This window comes from Strongylocentrotus purpuratus, unplaced genomic scaffold (assembly GCF_000002235.5).
Source record: "Strongylocentrotus purpuratus isolate Spur 01 unplaced genomic scaffold, Spur_5.0 spur5_scaffold_16, whole genome shotgun sequence".
Lineage (NCBI taxonomy): Eukaryota > Metazoa > Echinodermata > Echinoidea > Camarodonta > Strongylocentrotidae > Strongylocentrotus > Strongylocentrotus purpuratus.
Window position 1 is genome coordinate 34,392,703 of NW_022145601.1, and position 22,394 is coordinate 34,415,096.

Below are 22,394 nucleotides of genomic sequence, written 5' to 3' on the forward strand. Positions count from 1 at the left end.
TATTTTTATTAGGTGATACGTAACGAAGTCTACGTATCACCTATTGATTTCGTCAAGATTGTTATTTATTATTAGGTGATACGTAACGAAGTCAACGTATCACCTTTTGATTTCGTCAAGATTTTTCTTTATTATTAGGTGATACGTAACGAAGTCAACGTATCACCTTTTGATTTCGTCAAGATTTTCTTTCTTTTTTTTATTATTATTCTTCCTCGAATTTGTTCGCAGGATATCTCAAGACTCAATAAAGCCATTGTTATGAATCTTTCACTGATGATAGATCTTAGTCTAACTTAGAACTGCGTGACTTTTCAAAGACTCAAAGTCATCGTGACGTCATCCAGGCGCCATTTTGTAAAAATCAACTTATGATCATATCTTCATAACGGAAAGTAATTTTACATTCATATTTATCAAGATTAAGATCAATATCCGTCGGGTTAATTTGAGTTCAATAAATGCGCGCAAAAATGCGCGTACGCGTAGGCGCGCGCGTCAATGCGCGCGTAAAATTTTAAATTGCTCAAAATCGTCTTAAATTTTTTTTGCATACGTTTCAGGCCATTATAAGCATTTCATAAAAAATCACGCAAAACACGCATTTTTGCACGTTTTCGTTCGTCACGGCCGAACGAAAAATAATTCTCCGCAAAAGCTTTTGACCGAATATTCCTCATATTTTTCCGGAAAATTTGATACCATGTTAAGCTCTTTATCACTATTAAAAACGGAATGAGCGTCCGTTCAAGATAACCGTCCGTACGCGCGATTTTTGTAATACATTGCATATATGGGCAAAAACATGCCTATGAAAAGTCCATTGGGATGAATAGGGATTGCCAATTTTTTTTTCATATTTAGATAGAGTATGAGTCGGAGGTATGATTTCATATCTCATTTGGCCATTAAGTACATCTTAACGTCATCATAATGGCCTTGGAAGTCAAAAATACAAAATTGCATATTATGACGTCATTGTATTTATGAAAAATGTAGTGTATTTCTCTCAATATTCATCGATTCTCTTTGAAATGTCGATATGTTGTAGATAAGGCAATTCTCTACAAGATCACCTTTCACTAAGTTTCATTTTAATGAGGTCATCATAGTACAAAATTCAATTAAAGGCCACATGTCAGAATTTCGTCATTTGCGTGTTATGTCTATGGAAGGTGAATTTCGTTCACATCATGAATCTACATGGCATTCATCTATGAGCACTATCTATCTTATGTGTGCTCTGTTTTCTCCCAAGTTGGGGTATGTTATAGCTGAGACCATGGGCTATAAAAAAGGGTGACTTTGTTTTTTAATCAGATGTTGGGATCATGTTAAAATTTTCGATCGAAAGTTGAAATTGCAAATTTTGAAGGAATCATTAGGTGATACGTAACGAAGTCAACGTATCACCTTTTGATTTCGTCAAGATTTTTATTATTATTTATTTATTTTTTATTAGGTGATACGTAACGAAGTCTACGTATCACCTATTGATTTCGTCAAGATTGTTATTTATTATTAGGTGATACGTAACGAAGTCAACGTATCACCTTTTGATTTCGTCAAGATTTTTCTTTATTATTAGGTGATACGTAACGAAGTCAACGTATCACCTTTTGATTTCGTCAAGATTTTCTTTCTTTTTTTTATTATTATTCTTCCTCGAATTTGTTCGCAGGATATCTCAAGACTCAATAAAGCCATTGTTATGAATCTTTCACTGATGATAGATCTTAGTCTAACTTAGAACTGCGTGACTTTTCAAAGACTCAAAGTCATCGTGACGTCATCCAGGCGCCATTTTGTAAAAATCAACTTATGATCATATCTTCATAACGGAAAGTAATTTTACATTCATATTTATCAAGATTAAGATCAATATCCGTCGGGTTAATTTGAGTTCAATAAATGCGCGCAAAAATGCGCGTACGCGTAGGCGCGCGCGTCAATGCGCGCGTAAAATTTTAAATTGCTCAAAATCGTCTTAAATTTTTTTTGCATACGTTTCAGGCCATTATAAGCATTTCATAAAAAATCACGCAAAACACGCATTTTTGCACGTTTTCGTTCGTCACGGCCGAACGAAAAATAATTTCTCCGCAAAAGCTTTTGACCGAATATTCCTCATATTTTTCCGGAAAATTTGATACCATGTTAAGCTCTTTATCACTATTAAAAACGGAATGAGCGTCCGTTCAAGATAACCGTCCGTACGCGCGATTTTTGTAATACATTGCATATATGGGCAAAAACATGCCTATGAAAAGTCCATTGGGATGAATAGGGATTGCCAATTTTTTTTTCATATTTAGATAGAGTATGAGTCGGAGGTATGATTTCATATCTCATTTGGCCATTAAGTACATCTTAACGTCATCATAATGGCCTTGGAAGTCAAAAATACAAAATTGCATATTATGACGTCATTGTATTTATGAAAAATGTAGTGTATTTCTCTCAATATTCATCGATTCTCTTTGAAATGTCGATATGTTGTAGATAAGGCAATTCTCTACAAGATCACCTTTCACTAAGTTTCATTTTAATGAGGTCATCATAGTACAAAATTCAATTAAAGGCCACATGTCAGAATTTTCGTCATTTGCGTGTTATGTCTATGGAAGGTGAATTTCGTTCACATCATGAATCTACATGGCATTCATCTATGAGCACTATCTATCTTATGTGTGCTCTGTTTTCTCCCAAGTTGGGGTATGTTATAGCTGAGACCATGGGCTATAAAAAAAGGGTGACTTTGTTTTTTAATCAGATGTTGGGATCATGTTAAATTTTCGATCGAAAGTTGAAATTGCAAATTTTGAAGGAATCATTAGGTGATACGTAACGAAGTCAACGTATCACCTTTTGATTTCGTCAAGATTTTTATTATTATTTATTTATTTTTTATTAGGTGATACGTAACGAAGTCTACGTATCACCTATTGATTTCGTCAAGATTGTTATTTATTATTAGGTGATACGTAACGAAGTCAACGTATCACCTTTTGATTTCGTCAAGATTTTTCTTTATTATTAGGTGATACGTAACGAAGTCAACGTATCACCTTTTGATTTCGTCAAGATTTTCTTTCTTTTTTTATTATTATTCTTCCTCGAATTTGTTCGCAGGATATCTCAAGACTCAATAAAGCCATTGTTATGAATCTTTCACTGATGATAGATCTTAGTCTAACTTAGAACTGCGTGACTTTTCAAAGACTCAAAGTCATCGTGACGTCATCCAGGCGCCATTTTGTAAAAATCAACTTATGATCATATCTTCATAACGGAAAGTATTTTACATTCATATTTATCAAGATTAAGATCAATATCCGTCGGGTTAATTTGAGTTCAATAAATGCGCGCAAAAATGCGCGTACGCGTAGGCGCGCGCGTCAATGCGCGCGTAAAATTTTAAATTGCTCAAAATCGTCTTAAATTTTTTTTGCATACGTTTCAGGCCATTATAAGCATTTCATAAAAAATCACGCAAAACACGCATTTTTGCACGTTTTCGTTCGTCACGGCCGAACGAAAAATAATTTCTCCGCAAAAGCTTTTGACCGAATATTCCTCATATTTTTCCGGAAAATTTGATACCATGTTAAGCTCTTTATCACTATTAAAAACGGAATGAGCGTCCGTTCAAGATAACCGTCCGTACGCGCGATTTTTGTAATACATTGCATATATGGGCAAAAACATGCCTATGAAAAGTCCATTGGGATGAATAGGGATTGCCAATTTTTTTTTCATATTTAGATAGAGTATGAGTCGGAGGTATGATTTCATATCTCATTTGGCCATTAAGTACATCTTAACGTCATCATAATGGCCTTGGAAGTCAAAAATACAAAATTGCATATTATGACGTCATTGTATTTATGAAAAATGTAGTGTATTTCTCTCAATATTCATCGATTCTCTTTGAAATGTCGATATGTTGTAGATAAGGCAATTCTCTACAAGATCACCTTTCACTAAGTTTCATTTTAATGAGGTCATCATAGTACAAAATTCAATTAAAGGCCACATGTCAGAATTTTCGTCATTTGCGTGTTATGTCTATGGAAGGTGAATTTCGTTCACATCATGAATCTACATGGCATTCATCTATGAGCACTATCTATCTTATGTGTGCTCTGTTTTCTCCCAAGTTGGGGTATGTTATAGCTGAGACCATGGGCTATAAAAAAGGGTGACTTTGTTTTTTAATCAGATGTTGGGATCATGTTAAAATTTTCGATCGAAAGTTGAAATTGCAAATTTTGAAGGAATCATTAGGTGATACGTAACGAAGTCAACGTATCACCTTTTGATTTCGTCAAGATTTTTATTATTATTATTTATTTTTTATTAGGTGATACGTAACGAAGTCTACGTATCACCTATTGATTTCGTCAAGATTGTTATTTATTATTAGGTGATACGTAACGAAGTCAACGTATCACCTTTTGATTTCGTCAAGATTTTTCTTTATTATTAGGTGATACGTAACGAAGTCAACGTATCACCTTTTGATTTCGTCAAGATTTTCTTTCTTTTTAGGTGATACGTAACGAAGTCAACGTATCACCTTTTGATTTCGTCAAGATTTTTCTTTATTATTATTATTATTATTATTATTTATTTTTATTATTCTTCCTCGAATTTGTTCGCAGGATATCTCAAGACTGAATAAAGCCATTATCATGAAACTTTCAATGATGATAGATCTTAGTCTAACTTAGAACTGTGTGACTTTTCAGACAGTCAAGGTCATCGTGACGTCATCCAGGCGCCATTTTGTGAAAATCAACTTATGATCATATCTTCATAAAGGAAAGCCATTTTCATTCATATTTATCATGATTAAACTCAATATCCGTCCGGTCAATTTCAAGTCAATAAATGCGCGCAAAAATGCGCGTACGCTTATGTCCGCGCGTTTACGCGCGCGAAAAAAATTAAAATGCTCCAAATCATCCCAATTTTTTTTTACATCCGTTTCAGGCCATATGGAGCATTTGATAAAAAAATTACGCACACGCGCATGCGCGCGCATTTTCGCGCGTACTGGCATTTTGCAATATAGAATCGCCGAATTTTTTCTGTCATTATATTTGATACATTTTTCCAAGCATTTTGATAACTTGTTCACCTTTTAATAACGCAATGAGCGTCCGTCAAAGTTGACAGCACGCGCAGATCTGCGTTATCTTTATCCACCATACATTGGCAAAAACATGCCTATACAAAATTCATTGTAACTGTTCAGAATGGATGGGAACTCCCAATATGTTTTCATATTTAGATAGATTATGAGTTGGAGATATGATTTCATGTCTCATTTGACCCTCAATTAACTCATAATGTCATCATAATGGCCTCCAAACTCAAAATTTCAATTTGCATATTATGACGTCAGCATATTTTTGGAAAATTAATTGTATCTCTGTAAATATGGATCAATTTTTTTTAAATTTTGATATGTTCTAGCTGAGACAATTTGCTACAAGTATAGTTGCCACAATTTTTAATTTAGACTAAGGCATCAAGGCGTACTTTTGTGATTAAAGGAGGCATGTCAATTTTTCACATTTTGCGTGTATTCTCTATGGGACATGACTTTTTCTCAAAACTGGATTCTACACTCCTGTCTTTTGCGAGCGAAATCTCCCATATTTTAGCTTTGTTTTCGCTGAGCTTCGAATATGTTGTAGCTGAGACAATAAGCTATCACACGTGTGCCTTTTATATTTCGATCAGATACCGGGATTATGCTCATATTTCACTTGCAAAGTAGGATTTCTGAATTCCATTTCCCGTTTACGTGTAATTAATCGCTATGGGAGATGTTTTGTTATATCGGTAACGCACTTGACTTCCAACCTCGAGATCCCTGGTTCGATTCCGGGTGTCTCCAACACTTTTTTTTCCACTTTTTTTTTCCTTTTGACCTTCACTGTACCATCTCCTTTGATTATTTAAACACGTAGATTCGCAAATAATGTCATAAATAACCCTTTTTACTTTATTATTACCCTATTTTCACTTAATCCATTACTTTTTGCGTGTAATCCCTATGGGAGATGACTTTTTTTTTCAAATCTGGATTCTACATTCCTGTCTTTTGCGAGCAATATCGCCGTTATTTCGGCTTGGATTTTGTTGATTTTTGAGTATGTTGTAGCTGAGACTATATGCTATCTAAATCAACCCTCTTTTTTTTCAATAAGATGTCAAAATCGCGCTTATGATCATGATCATGATCATCATGATCATCATTATCATAATGATGATAATCATTTATCAATTACATTTTCATTTCTTTGAATAAGATAAAAATCGTCAAAAGGTGTTCTTCATGATGTAAATTAGAGTCAAATGTGTAACTGGTTACTGCACAGGGTCAAAGGTCATATATTGTTTCAATCTATCTTCCCTAGATCCATGATGATCAAGGAGACACAATTTAATCTTGACATATGAATAGATCATAATGGGAGAAGCATATAAATGGGAGAAGCATTTTACAAAATAATATATCGTGTAATGCATTATTCGCTATGTAAACCACTATCATACGTATCACCTAATTCGTCTAAGTGACGAATTAAAGTCTAGTATTTATTTTGTGTCTGTATAGAAGAAATTATTATTATTCTTCCTCAATTTTGTTCGCAGGATATCTCAAGAATGGCAAAAGCCATTGTCATGAAACTTTCAATGATGATAAATCTTAGTCTAACTTAGAACTGCATGACTTTTCAAAGACTTAAAATTATCGTGACGTCATCCAGGCGCCATTTTGTGAAAATCAACTTATGATCATATCTTCATAACGGAAAGTAATTTTTCATTCATATTTATCATGAATAAGATCAATATCCTACCGGTCAATTTCTGATCAAAAAACGTTCGCAAATCTGCGCGTACGCGTCCGTGCGCGCAATAATGCGCGCGCAAAAATTTAAAATGCTCTAAATCGTCTTAAATTTTTTTTGCATATGTTTCAGGCCATTTTAAGCATTTCGCAAAAAAAATCGCGCACACGCGCATGCGTGCGCGTTTCCGCGCGTACTGGAATTTTGCAACATAGAATCGCCGAATTTTTTCTGAAATCATATTTGGTACATTTTTCCAAGCATTTTGATAACTTGTTCACCTTTTAATAACGCAACGAGCGTCCGTCAAAGTTGACAGCACGCGCAGATTTGCGTTATCTTTATCCACAATACATGGGCAAAAACATGCCTATATAAAATTCATTGTAACTCTTTAGAATAGATAGAAACTCCTAATATTTTTTTCATATTAGGATAGAGTATGAGTTGGAAACATGATTTCATGTCTCATTTTATCCTCAATTAACTCATGACGTCTTCATAATGGCCTCCAAACTCAAAATTTCAATTTGCATATTATGACGTCAGCATATTTTTGGAAAATTAATTGTATCTCTGTAAATATTGATCAATTTTCTTTTAAATTTTGATATGTTCTAGCTGAGACAATTTGCTACAAGTATAGTTGCCTCAATTTTTCATTTTGACTAAGGCATCAAGGCGTACTTTTGCGATTAAAGGAGGCATGTCAATTTTTCACATTTTGCGTGTATTCTCTATGGGACATGACTTTTTCTCAAAACTGGATTCTACACTCCTGTCTTTTGCGAGCGAAATCTCCCATATTTAGCTTTGTTTTCGCTGAGCTTCGAATATGTTGTAGCTGAGACAATAAGCTATCACACGTGTGCCTTTTATATTTCGATCAGATGCCGGGATTATGCTCATATTTCACTTGCAAAGTAGGATTTCTGAATTCCATTTCCCGTTTACGTGTAATTAATCGCTATGGGAGATGTTTTGGTATATCGGTAACGCACTTGACTTCCAACCTCGAGATCCCTGGTTCGATTCCGGGTGTCTCCAACACTTTTTTTTTCACTTTTTTTTTTCCTTTTGACCTTCACTGTACCATCTCCTTTGATTATTTAAACACGTAGATTCGCAAATAATGTCATAAATAACCCTTTTTACTTTATTATTACCCTATTTTCACTTAATCCATTACTTTTTGCGTGTAATCCCTATGGGAGATGACTTTTTTTTTCAAATCTGGATTCTACATTCCTGTCTTTTGCGAGCAATATCGCCGTTATTTCGGCTTGGATTTTGTTGATTTTTGAGTATGTTGTAGCTGAGACTATATGCTATTTTAATCAACCCTCTTTTTTTCAATAAGATGTCATGATCGCGCTTATGATCATGATCATGATCATCATGATCATCATTATCATAATGATGATAATCATTTATCAATTACATTTTCATTTCTTTGAATAAGATAAAAATCGTCAAAAGGTGTTCTTCATGATGTAAATTAGAGTCAAATGTGTAACTGGTTACTGCACAGGGTCAAAGGTCATATATTGTTTCAATCTATCTTCCCTAGATCCATGATGATCAAGGAGACACAATTTAATCTTGACATATGAATAGATCATAATGGGAGAAGCATATAAATGGGAGAAGCATTTTACAAAATAATATATCGTGTAATGCATTATTCGCTATGTAAACCACTATCATACGTATCACCTAATTCGTCTAAGTGACGAATTAAAGTCTAGTTTTTATTATTATTCTTCCTCGAATTTGTTCGCAGGATATCTCAAGACTCAATAAAGCCATTGTTATGAATCTTTCACTGATGATAGATCTTAGTCTAACTTAGAACTGCGTGACTTTTCAAAGACTCAAAGTCATCGTGACGTCATCCAGGCGCCATTTTGTAAAAATCAACTTATGATCATATCTTCATAACGGAAAGTAATTTTACATTCATATTTATCAAGATTAAGATCAATATCCGTCGGGTTAATTTGAGTTCAATAAATGCGCGCAAAAATGCGCGTACGCGTAGGCGCGCGCGTCAATGCGCGCGTAAAATTTTAAATTGCTCAAAATCGTCTTAAATTTTTTTTGCATACGTTTCAGGCCATTATAAGCATTTCATAAAAAATCACGCAAAACACGCATTTTTGCACGTTTTCGTTCGTCACGGCCGAACGAAAAATAATTTCTCCGCAAAAGCTTTTGACCGAATATTCCTCATATTTTTCCGGAAAATTTGATACCATGTTAAGCTCTTTATCACTATTAAAAACGGAATGAGCGTCCGTTCAAGATAACCGTCCGTACGCGCGATTTTTGTAATACATTGCATATATGGGCAAAAACATGCCTATGAAAAGTCCATTGGGATGAATAGGGATTGCCAATTTTTTTTTCATATTTAGATAGAGTATGAGTCGGAGGTATGATTTCATATCTCATTTGGCCATTAAGTACATCTTAACGTCATCATAATGGCCTTGGAAGTCAAAAATACAAAATTGCATATTATGACGTCATTGTATTTATGAAAAATGTAGTGTATTTCTCTCAATATTCATCGATTCTCTTTGAAATGTCGATATGTTGTAGATAAGGCAATTCTCTACAAGATCACCTTTCACTAAGTTTCATTTTAATGAGGTCATCATAGTACAAAATTCAATTAAAGGCCACATGTCAGAATTTTCGTCATTTGCGTGTTATGTCTATGGAAGGTGAATTTCGTTCACATCATGAATCTACATGGCATTCATCTATGAGCACTATCTATCTTATGTGTGCTCTGTTTTCTCCCAAGTTGGGGTATGTTATAGCTGAGACCATGGGCTATAAAAAAGGGTGACTTTGTTTTTTAATCAGATGTTGGGATCATGTTAAAATTTTCGATCGAAAGTTGAAATTGCAAATTTTGAAGGAATCATTAGGTGATACGTAACGAAGTCAACGTATCACCTTTTGATTTCGTCAAGATTTTTATTATTATTTATTTATTTTTTATTAGGTGATACGTAACGAAGTCTACGTATCACCTATTGATTTCGTCAAGATTGTTATTTATTATTAGGTGATACGTAACGAAGTCAACGTATCACCTTTTGATTTCGTCAAGATTTTTCTTTATTATTAGGTGATACGTAACGAAGTCAACGTATCACCTTTTGATTTCGTCAAGATTTTCTTTCTTTTTTTATTATTATTCTTCCTCGAATTTGTTCGCAGGATATCTCAAGACTCAATAAAGCCATTGTTATGAATCTTTCACTGATGATAGATCTTAGTCTAACTTAGAACTGCGTGACTTTTCAAAGACTCAAAGTCATCGTGACGTCATCCAGGCGCCATTTTGTAAAAATCAACTTATGATCATATCTTCATAACGGAAAGTAATTTTACATTCATATTTATCAAGATTAAGATCAATATCCGTCGGGTTAATTTGAGTTCAATAAATGCGCGCAAAAATGCGCGTACGCGTAGGCGCGCGCGTCAATGCGCGCGTAAAATTTTAAATTGCTCAAAATCGTCTTAAATTTTTTTGCATACGTTTCAGGCCATTATAAGCATTTCATAAAAAATCACGCAAAACACGCATTTTTGCACGTTTTCGTTCGTCACGGCCGAACGAAAAATAATTTCTCCGCAAAAGCTTTTGACCGAATATTCCTCATATTTTTCCGGAAAATTTGATACCATGTTAAGCTCTTTATCACTATTAAAAACGGAATGAGCGTCCGTTCAAGATAACCGTCCGTACGCGCGATTTTTGTAATACATTGCATATATGGGCAAAAACATGCCTATGAAAAGTCCATTGGGATGAATAGGGATTGCCAATTTTTTTTTCATATTTAGATAGAGTATGAGTCGGAGGTATGATTTCATATCTCATTTGGCCATTAAGTACATCTTAACGTCATCATAATGGCCTTGGAAGTCAAAAATACAAAATTGCATATTATGACGTCATTGTATTTATGAAAAATGTAGTGTATTTCTCTCAATATTCATCGATTCTCTTTGAAATGTCGATATGTTGTAGATAAGGCAATTCTCTACAAGATCACCTTTCACTAAGTTTCATTTTAATGAGGTCATCATAGTACAAAATTCAATTAAAGGCCACATGTCAGAATTTTCGTCATTTGCGTGTTATGTCTATGGAAGGTGAATTTCGTTCACATCATGAATCTACATGGCATTCATCTATGAGCACTATCTATCTTATGTGTGCTCTGTTTTCTCCCAAGTTGGGGTATGTTATAGCTGAGACCATGGGCTATAAAAAAGGGTGACTTTGTTTTTTAATCAGATGTTGGGATCATGTTAAAATTTTCGATCGAAAGTTGAAATTGCAAATTTTGAAGGAATCATTAGGTGATACGTAACGAAGTCAACGTATCACCTTTTGATTTCGTCAAGATTTTTATTATTATTTATTTATTTTTTATTAGGTGATACGTAACGAAGTCTACGTATCACCTATTGATTTCGTCAAGATTGTTATTTATTATTAGGTGATACGTAACGAAGTCAACGTATCACCTTTTGATTTCGTAAAGATTTTTCTTTATTATTAGGTGATACGTAACGAAGTCAACGTATCACCTTTTGATTTCGTCAAGATTTTCTTTCTTTTTTTTATTATTATTCTTCCTCGAATTTGTTCGCAGGATATCTCAAGACTCAATAAAGCCATTGTTATGAATCTTTCACTGATGATAGATCTTAGTCTAACTTAGAACTGCGTGACTTTTCAAAGACTCAAAGTCATCGTGACGTCATCCAGGCGCCATTTTGTAAAAATCAACTTATGATCATATCTTCATAACGGAAAGTAATTTTACATTCATATTTATCAAGATTAAGATCAATATCCGTCGGGTTAATTTGAGTTCAATAAATGCGCGCAAAAATGCGCGTACGCGTAGGCGCGCGCGTCAATGCGCGCGTAAAATTTTAAATTGCTCAAAATCGTCTTAAATTTTTTTTGCATACGTTTCAGGCCATTATAAGCATTTCATAAAAAATCACGCAAAACACGCATTTTTGCACGTTTTCGTTCGTCACGGCCGAACGAAAAATAATTTCTCCGCAAAAGCTTTTGACCGAATATTCCTCATATTTTTCCGGAAAATTTGATACCATGTTAAGCTCTTTATCACTATTAAAAACGGAATGAGCGTCCGTTCAAGATAACCGTCCGTACGCGCGATTTTTGTAATACATTGCATATATGGGCAAAAACATGCCTATGAAAAGTCCATTGGGATGAATAGGGATTGCCAATTTTTTTTTCATATTTAGATAGAGTATGAGTCGGAGGTATGATTTCATATCTCATTTGGCCATTAAGTACATCTTAACGTCATCATAATGGCCTTGGAAGTCAAAAATACAAAATTGCATATTATGACGTCATTGTATTTATGAAAAATGTAGTGTATTTCTCTCAATATTCATCGATTCTCTTTGAAATGTCGATATGTTGTAGATAAGGCAATTCTCTACAAGATCACCTTTCACTAAGTTTCATTTTAATGAGGTCATCATAGTACAAAATTCAATTAAAGGCCACATGTCAGAATTTTCGTCATTTGCGTGTTATGTCTATGGAAGGTGAATTTCGTTCACATCATGAATCTACATGGCATTCATCTATGAGCACTATCTATCTTATGTGTGCTCTGTTTTCTCCCAAGTTGGGGTATGTTATAGCTGAGACCATGGGCTATAAAAAAGGGTGACTTTGTTTTTTAATCAGATGTTGGGATCATGTTAAAATTTTCGATCGAAAGTTGAAATTGCAAATTTTGAAGGAATCATTAGGTGATACGTAACGAAGTCAACGTATCACCTTTTGATTTCGTCAAGATTTTTATTATTATTTATTTATTTTTTATTAGGTGATACGTAACGAAGTCTACGTATCACCTATTGATTTCGTCAAGATTGTTATTTATTATTAGGTGATACGTAACGAAGTCAACGTATCACCTTTTGATTTCGTCAAGATTTTTCTTTATTATTAGGTGATACGTAACGAAGTCAACGTATCACCTTTTGATTTCGTCAAGATTTTCTTTCTTTTTTTTATTATTATTCTTCCTCGAATTTGTTCGCAGGATATCTCAAGACTCAATAAAGCCATTGTTATGAATCTTTCACTGATGATAGATCTTAGTCTAACTTAGAACTGCGTGACTTTTCAAAGACTCAAAGTCATCGTGACGTCATCCAGGCGCCATTTTGTAAAAATCAACTTATGATCATATCTTCATAACGGAAAGTAATTTTACATTCATATTTATCAAGATTAAGATCAATATCCGTCGGGTTAATTTGAGTTCAATAAATGCGCGCAAAAATGCGCGTACGCGTAGGCGCGCGCGTCAATGCGCGCGTAAAATTTTAAATTGCTCAAAATCGTCTTAAATTTTTTTTGCATACGTTTCAGGCCATTATAAGCATTTCATAAAAAATCACGCAAAACACGCATTTTTGCACGTTTTCGTTCGTCACGGCCGAACGAAAAATAATTTCTCCGCAAAAGCTTTTGACCGAATATTCCTCATATTTTTCCGGAAAATTTGATACCATGTTAAGCTCTTTATCACTATTAAAAACGGAATGAGCGTCCGTTCAAGATAACCGTCCGTACGCGCGATTTTTGTAATACATTGCATATATGGGCAAAAACATGCCTATGAAAAGTCCATTGGGATGAATAGGGATTGCCAATTTTTTTTTCATATTTAGATAGAGTATGAGTCGGAGGTATGATTTCATATCTCATTTGGCCATTAAGTACATCTTAACGTCATCATAATGGCCTTGGAAGTCAAAAATACAAAATTGCATATTATGACGTCATTGTATTTATGAAAAATGTAGTGTATTTCTCTCAATATTCATCGATTCTCTTTGAAATGTCGATATGTTGTAGATAAGGCAATTCTCTACAAGATCACCTTTCACTAAGTTTCATTTTAATGAGGTCATCATAGTACAAAATTCAATTAAAGGCCACATGTCAGAATTTTCGTCATTTGCGTGTTATGTCTATGGAAGGTGAATTTCGTTCACATCATGAATCTACATGGCATTCATCTATGAGCACTATCTATCTTATGTGTGCTCTGTTTTCTCCCAAGTTGGGGTATGTTATAGCTGAGACCATGGGCTATAAAAAAGGGTGACTTTGTTTTTTAATCAGATGTTGGGATCATGTTAAAATTTTCGATCGAAAGTTGAAATTGCAAATTTTGAAGGAATCATTAGGTGATACGTAACGAAGTCAACGTATCACCTTTTGATTTCGTCAAGATTTTTATTATTATTTATTTATTTTTTATTAGGTGATACGTAACGAAGTCTACGTATCACCTATTGATTTCGTCAAGATTGTTATTTATTATTAGGTGATACGTAACGAAGTCAACGTATCACCTTTTGATTTCGTCAAGATTTTTCTTTATTATTAGGTGATACGTAACGAAGTCAACGTATCACCTTTTGATTTCGTCAAGATTTTCTTTCTTTTTTTTATTATTATTCTTCCTCGAATTTGTTCGCAGGATATCTCAAGACTCAATAAAGCCATTGTTATGAATCTTTCACTGATGATAGATCTTAGTCTAACTTAGAACTGCGTGACTTTTCAAAGACTCAAAGTCATCGTGACGTCATCCAGGCGCCATTTTGTAAAAATCAACTTATGATCATATCTTCATAACGGAAAGTAATTTTACATTCATATTTATCAAGATTAAGATCAATATCCGTCGGGTTAATTTGAGTTCAATAAATGCGCGCAAAAATGCGCGTACGCGTAGGCGCGCGCGTCAATGCGCGCGTAAAATTTTAAATTGCTCAAAATCGTCTTAAATTTTTTTTGCATACGTTTCAGGCCATTATAAGCATTTCATAAAAAATCACGCAAAACACGCATTTTTGCACGTTTTCGTTCGTCACGGCCGAACGAAAAATAATTTCTCCGCAAAAGCTTTTGACCGAATATTCCTCATATTTTTCCGGAAAATTTGATACCATGTTAAGCTCTTTATCACTATTAAAAACGGAATGAGCGTCCGTTCAAGATAACCGTCCGTACGCGCGATTTTTGTAATACATTGCATATATGGGCAAAAACATGCCTATGAAAAGTCCATTGGGATGAATAGGGATTGCCAATTTTTTTTTCATATTTAGATAGAGTATGAGTCGGAGGTATGATTTCATATCTCATTTGGCCATTAAGTACATCTTAACGTCATCATAATGGCCTTGGAAGTCAAAAATACAAAATTGCATATTATGACGTCATTGTATTTATGAAAAATGTAGTGTATTTCTCTCAATATTCATCGATTCTCTTTGAAATGTCGATATGTTGTAGATAAGGCAATTCTCTACAAGATCACCTTTCACTAAGTTTCATTTTAATGAGGTCATCATAGTACAAAATTCAATTAAAGGCCACATGTCAGAATTTTCGTCATTTGCGTGTTATGTCTATGGAAGGTGAATTTCGTTCACATCATGAATCTACATGGCATTCATCTATGAGCACTATCTATCTTATGTGTGCTCTGTTTTCTCCCAAGTTGGGGTATGTTATAGCTGAGACCATGGGCTATAAAAAAGGGTGACTTTGTTTTTTAATCAGATGTTGGGATCATGTTAAAATTTTCGATCGAAAGTTGAAATTGCAAATTTTGAAGGAATCATTAGGTGATACGTAACGAAGTCAACGTATCACCTTTTGATTTCGTCAAGATTTTTATTATTATTTATTTATTTTTTATTAGGTGATACGTAACGAAGTCTACGTATCACCTATTGATTTCGTCAAGATTGTTATTTATTATTAGGTGATACGTAACGAAGTCAACGTATCACCTTTTGATTTCGTCAAGATTTTTCTTTATTATTAGGTGATACGTAACGAAGTCAACGTATCACCTTTTGATTTCGTCAAGATTTTCTTTCTTTTTTTTATTATTATTCTTCCTCGAATTTGTTCGCAGGATATCTCAAGACTCAATAAAGCCATTGTTATGAATCTTTCACTGATGATAGATCTTAGTCTAACTTAGAACTGCGTGACTTTTCAAAGACTCAAAGTCATCGTGACGTCATCCAGGCGCCATTTTGTAAAAATCAACTTATGATCATATCTTCATAACGGAAAGTAATTTTACATTCATATTTATCAAGATTAAGATCAATATCCGTCGGGTTAATTTGAGTTCAATAAATGCGCGCAAAAATGCGCGTACGCGTAGGCGCGCGCGTCAATGCGCGCGTAAAATTTTAAATTGCTCAAAATCGTCTTAAATTTTTTTTGCATACGTTTCAGGCCATTATAAGCATTTCATAAAAAATCACGCAAAACACGCATTTTTGCACGTTTTCGTTCGTCACGGCCGAACGAAAAATAATTTCTCCGCAAAAGCTTTTGACCGAATATTCCTCATATTTTTCCGGAAAATTTGATACCATGTTAAGCTCTTTATCACTATTAAAAACGGAATGAGCGTCCGTTCAAGATAACCGTCCGTACGCGCGATTTTTGTAATACATTGCATATATGGGCAAAAACATGCCTATGAAAAGTCCATTGGGATGAATAGGGATTGCCAATTTTTTTTCATATTTAGATAGAGTATGAGTCGGAGGTATGATTTCATATCTCATTTGGCCATTAAGTACATCTTAACGTCATCATAATGGCCTTGGAAGTCAAAAATACAAAATTGCATATTATGACGTCATTGTATTTATGAAAAATGTAGTGTATTTCTCTCAATATTCATCGATTCTCTTTGAAATGTCGATATGTTGTAGATAAGGCAATTCTCTACAAGATCACCTTTCACTAAGTTTCATTTTAATGAGGTCATCATAGTACAAAATTCAATTAAAGGCCACATGTCAGAATTTTCGTCATTTGCGTGTTATGTCTATGGAAGGTGAATTTCGTTCACATCATGAATCTACATGGCATTCATCTATGAGCACTATCTATCTTATGTGTGCTCTGTTTTCTCCCAAGTTGGGGTATGTTATAGCTGAGACCATGGGCTATAAAAAAGGGTGACTTTGTTTTTTAATCAGATGTTGGGATCATGTTAAAATTTTCGATCGAAAGTTGAAATTGCAAATTTTGAAGGAATCATTAGGTGATACGTAACGAAGTCAACGTATCACCTTTTGATTTCGTCAAGATTTTTATTATTATTTATTTATTTTTTATTAGGTGATACGTAACGAAGTCTACGTATCACCTATTGATTTCGTCAAGATTGTTATTTATTATTAGGTGATACGTAACGAAGTCAACGTATCACCTTTTGATTTCGTCAAGATTTTTCTTTATTATTAGGTGATACGTAACGAAGTCAACGTATCACCTTTTGATTTCGTCAAGATTTTCTTTCTTTTTTTTATTATTATTCTTCCTCGAATTTGTTCGCAGGATATCTCAAGACTCAATAAAGCCATTGTTATGAATCTTTCACTGATGATAGATCTTAGTCTAACTTAGAACTGCGTGACTTTTCAAAGACTCAAAGTCATCGTGACGTCATCCAGGCGCCATTTTGTAAAAATCAACTTATGATCATATCTTCATAACGGAAAGTAATTTTACATTCATATTTATCAAGATTAAGATCAATATCCGTCGGGTTAATTTGAGTTCAATAAATGCGCGCAAAAATGCGCGTACGCGTAGGCGCGCGCGTCAATGCGCGCGTAAAATTTTAAATTGCTCAAAATCGTCTTAAATTTTTTTTGCATACGTTTCAGGCCATTATAAGCATTTCATAAAAAATCACGCAAAACACGCATTTTTGCACGTTTTCGTTCGTCACGGCCGAACGAAAAATAATTTCTCCGCAAAAGCTTTTGACCGAATATTCCTCATATTTTTCCGGAAAATTTGATACCATGTTAAGCTCTTTATCACTATTAAAAACGGAATGAGCGTCCGTTCAAGATAACCGTCCGTACGCGCGATTTTTGTAATACATTGCATATATGGGCAAAAACATGCCTATGAAAAGTCCATTGGGATGAATAGGGATTGCCAATTTTTTTTTCATATTTAGATAGAGTATGAGTCGGAGGTATGATTTCATATCTCATTTGGCCATTAAGTACATCTTAACGTCATCATAATGGCCTTGGAAGTCAAAAATACAAAATTGCATATTATGACGTCATTGTATTTATGAAAAATGTAGTGTATTTCTCTCAATATTCATCGATTCTCTTTGAAATGTCGATATGTTGTAGATAAGGCAATTCTCTACAAGATCACCTTTCACTAAGTTTCATTTTAATGAGGTCATCATAGTACAAAATTCAATTAAAGGCCACATGTCAGAATTTTCGTCATTTGCGTGTTATGTCTATGGAAGGTGAATTTCGTTCACATCATGAATCTACATGGCATTCATCTATGAGCACTATCTATCTTATGTGTGCTCTGTTTTCTCCCAAGTTGGGGTATGTTATAGCTGAGACCATGGGCTATAAAAAAGGGTGACTTTGTTTTTTAATCAGATGTTGGGATCATGTTAAAATTTTCGATCGAAAGTTGAAATTGCAAATTTTGAAGGAATCATTAGGTGATACGTAACGAAGTCAACGTATCACCTTTTGATTTCGTCAAGATTTTTATTATTATTTATTTATTTTTTATTAGGTGATACGTAACGAAGTCTACGTATCACCTATTGATTTCGTCAAGATTGTTATTTATTATTAGGTGATACGTAACGAAGTCAACGTATCACCTTTTGATTTCGTCAAGATTTTTCTTTATTATTAGGTGATACGTAACGAAGTCAACGTATCACCTTTTGATTTCGTCAAGATTTTCTTTCTTTTTTTTATTATTATTCTTCCTCGAATTTGTTCGCAGGATATCTCAAGACTCAATAAAGCCATTGTTATGAATCTTTCACTGATGATAGATCTTAGTCTAACTTAGAACTGCGTGACTTTTCAAAGACTCAAAGTCATCGTGACGTCATCCAGGCGCCATTTTGTAAAAATCAACTTATGATCATATCTTCATAACGGAAAGTAATTTTACATTCATATTTATCAAGATTAAGATCAATATCCGTCGGGTTAATTTGAGTTCAATAAATGCGCGCAAAAATGCGCGTACGCGTAGGCGCGCGCGTCAATGCGCGCGTAAAATTTTAAATTGCTCAAAATCGTCTTAAATTTTTTTTGCATACGTTTCAGGCCATTATAAGCATTTCATAAAAAATCACGCAAAACACGCATTTTTGCACGTTTTCGTTCGTCACGGCCGAACGAAAAATAATTTCTCCGCAAAAGCTTTTGACCGAATATTCCTCATATTTTTCCGGAAAATTTGATACCATGTTAAGCTCTTTATCACTATTAAAAACGGAATGAGCGTCCGTTCAAGATAACCGTCCGTACGCGCGATTTTTGTAATACATTGCATATATGGGCAAAAACATGCCTATGAAAAGTCCATTGGGATGAATAGGGATTGCCAATTTTTTTTTCATATTTAGATAGAGTATGAGTCGGAGGTATGATTTCATATCTCATTTGGCCATTAAGTACATCTTAACGTCATCATAATGGCCTTGGAAGTCAAAAATACAAAATTGCATATTATGACGTCATTGTATTTATGAAAAATGTAGTGTATTTCTCTCAATATTCATCGATTCTCTTTGAAATGTCGATATGTTGTAGATAAGGCAATTCTCTACAAGATCACCTTTCACTAAGTTTCATTTTAATGAGGTCATCATAGTACAAAATTCAATTAAAGGCCACATGTCAGAATTTTCGTCATTTGCGTGTTATGTCTATGGAAGGTGAATTTCGTTCACATCATGAATCTACATGGCATTCATCTATGAGCACTATCTATCTTATGTGTGCTCTGTTTTCTCCCGAATTGGGCTATGTTATAGCTGAGACCATGGGCTATAAAAACGGTGCTTTTAGTTTTTTGATCAGATGATGAGATCATATCACAATTTTCAGTTAAATGTTGAAATGATGAATATGTCACGTATGTCCTATTTGTGAAACTTAAACGTTAGCAGTGTCCTCGTGTTGAAATTATGTAAGGAAACCCTTTTACTTTCTAGACTTTACTCTCAGACACTATTGAGTGACTGACTGACATCTTTTTTTCTCTGGTAATAAAATACATAAAATGAGCGTTATAGAGAACATGAGCATTCGGCTACATTAATAACCCACTCTGTTCTCATTGTTCATTTCCTATTCAAGACTTGAATAATGACGAACTTCATTCAATATGTGGTAGTAATACTACATATACTTATACTGATATCAATGATTTAAACTATTTATCCGAAAAAGAATATGAGTTTCATTTCAGTAGGTTTCTGAACTGTAAATATTATATTGATGAGGATTTTACGACTGAATTCAGTAACATTAACTATCATTTTAGTATTTTACATTTTAATTCGCGTAGTTTAAACATACATTGTAATGCTTTATCCAATATCATCTGTACTTATGTATAGAAACTTGGGTTAATGATAGTACGCCACTATTATTCAATGTGTCTGGTCATTCATTTATACATTTTAATCGCCAAGTAGAAAAGAGTAGAGGTGTTGGTCTATTGGTCGCTGACAATTTTGAATATGAAATACGCAATGATATATTTATATTATACCCATCATACAACTATGAATCACTGTTTATTGAAAGCAATTTGCCGAGACATAATAATATTATTGTAGGTGTCATATTTAGGAAACCCCAATCAAATATCAATGATTTCATCCCTGTCTTTGAAAATGTTTTACAAAAAACACATACTGAACATAAACAGGTTTATATAATGGGAGATTTTAACATTGATCCCGTGAAATTTACTGGCAATGCTGTATGTAATTTCTTGAGCGAAATACATTCAAATCTTTGTATTTCTTTAATTGACAAGCCTTCAAGAAAGACTGACGGATCAATATCCCTCTAATCCACATTCCTTATACAGTGACAGTATATATCCATCCGATATTTAAAGATTTTATTTTCAAGCAACTAGTGAATCTCACGTCGACAACTCAAAATGATCGCTAATGTATTCTCACATTTATTTTGACTTTTCATTTACGCCGGGACATCGTGACGTCATACACTATTCATTTTTAATTATTCAGGCATAAGCTCTTATTTATCAATTACATTTTCATTTCTATGAATAAGATAAAAATCGTCAAAATGCGTTCTTCATGATGTAAATTAGAGTCAAAGGTGTAACTGGTTACTGCACAGAGTCAATGGTCATATATTGTCTCAATCTATCTTCCCTAGATCCATAATGATAAAGGGATCGACACAATTTAAACTTGACATATGGATAGATCATTATGGGAGGAGCATTTTATAAAATAATATGATATCGTGTAATGCATTCTTTGTTATGTAAACCAATATCATACGTATCACCTAATTCGTCTAAGTGACGAATTAAAGTCTAGTTATTATTATTCCTATTATTCTTCCTCGATTTTGTTCGCAGGATATCTCAAGACTGAATAAAGCCATTGTCATGAAACTTTCAATGATGATAGATCTTAGTCTAACTTAGAACTGCGTGACTTTTCAAAGACTCAAAATTATCGTGACGTCATCTAGACGCCATTTTGTTAAAATCAACTTATGATCATATCTTCATAACGGAAAGCCATTTCTCATTCATATTTGTCATGATCAAGGTCAATATCCGTCCGGTCAATTTGAGGTCAATATATGCGCGTAAAAATGCGCGTACGCGTAGGTGCGCGCGTTTACGCGCGCTCAAAAATTTAAAATGCTCCAAATCATCCCAAATTTTTTTTTGCATACGTTTCAGGCCATATAGAGCATTTGACAAAAATTCGCGCTCACGCGCATGCGCGCGCGTTTTTTGCGCGTACTAGCATTTTGCAACATAGAATTGCCGTATTTTCTCCGTCATCGTATTTTGTACATTTTCCCAAGCATTTTGATAATTTGTTCACCTTTTAATAACGCAATGAGCGTCCGTCAAAGTTGACAGCACGCGCGGATTTGCGTGATCTTTATCCACAATACATGGGCAAAAAAATGCCTATACAAAATTCATTGTAACTCTTCAGAATAGATAGAAACTCCCAATATTCTTTCATATGTAGATAGATTATGAAATGGAAATATGATTTCATGTCTCATTTGACTCTCAATTAACTCATAATGTCATCATAATGGCCTCCGAACTCGAAATTTAAATTTGCATATTATGACGGATGCATATTTTTGGAAAATTGATTGTATCTCTGTAAATATTGATTTTTTTTCTTCCAAATTTTGATATGTTCTAGCTGAGACAATTTTCTACAAATGCAGTGTACATAATTGTCCAGTTTGACAAAGGAATCATGGCGTATTTTTGCGATTAAAGGAGGCATGTCAATTTTTCACATTTTGCGTGTATTGTCTATG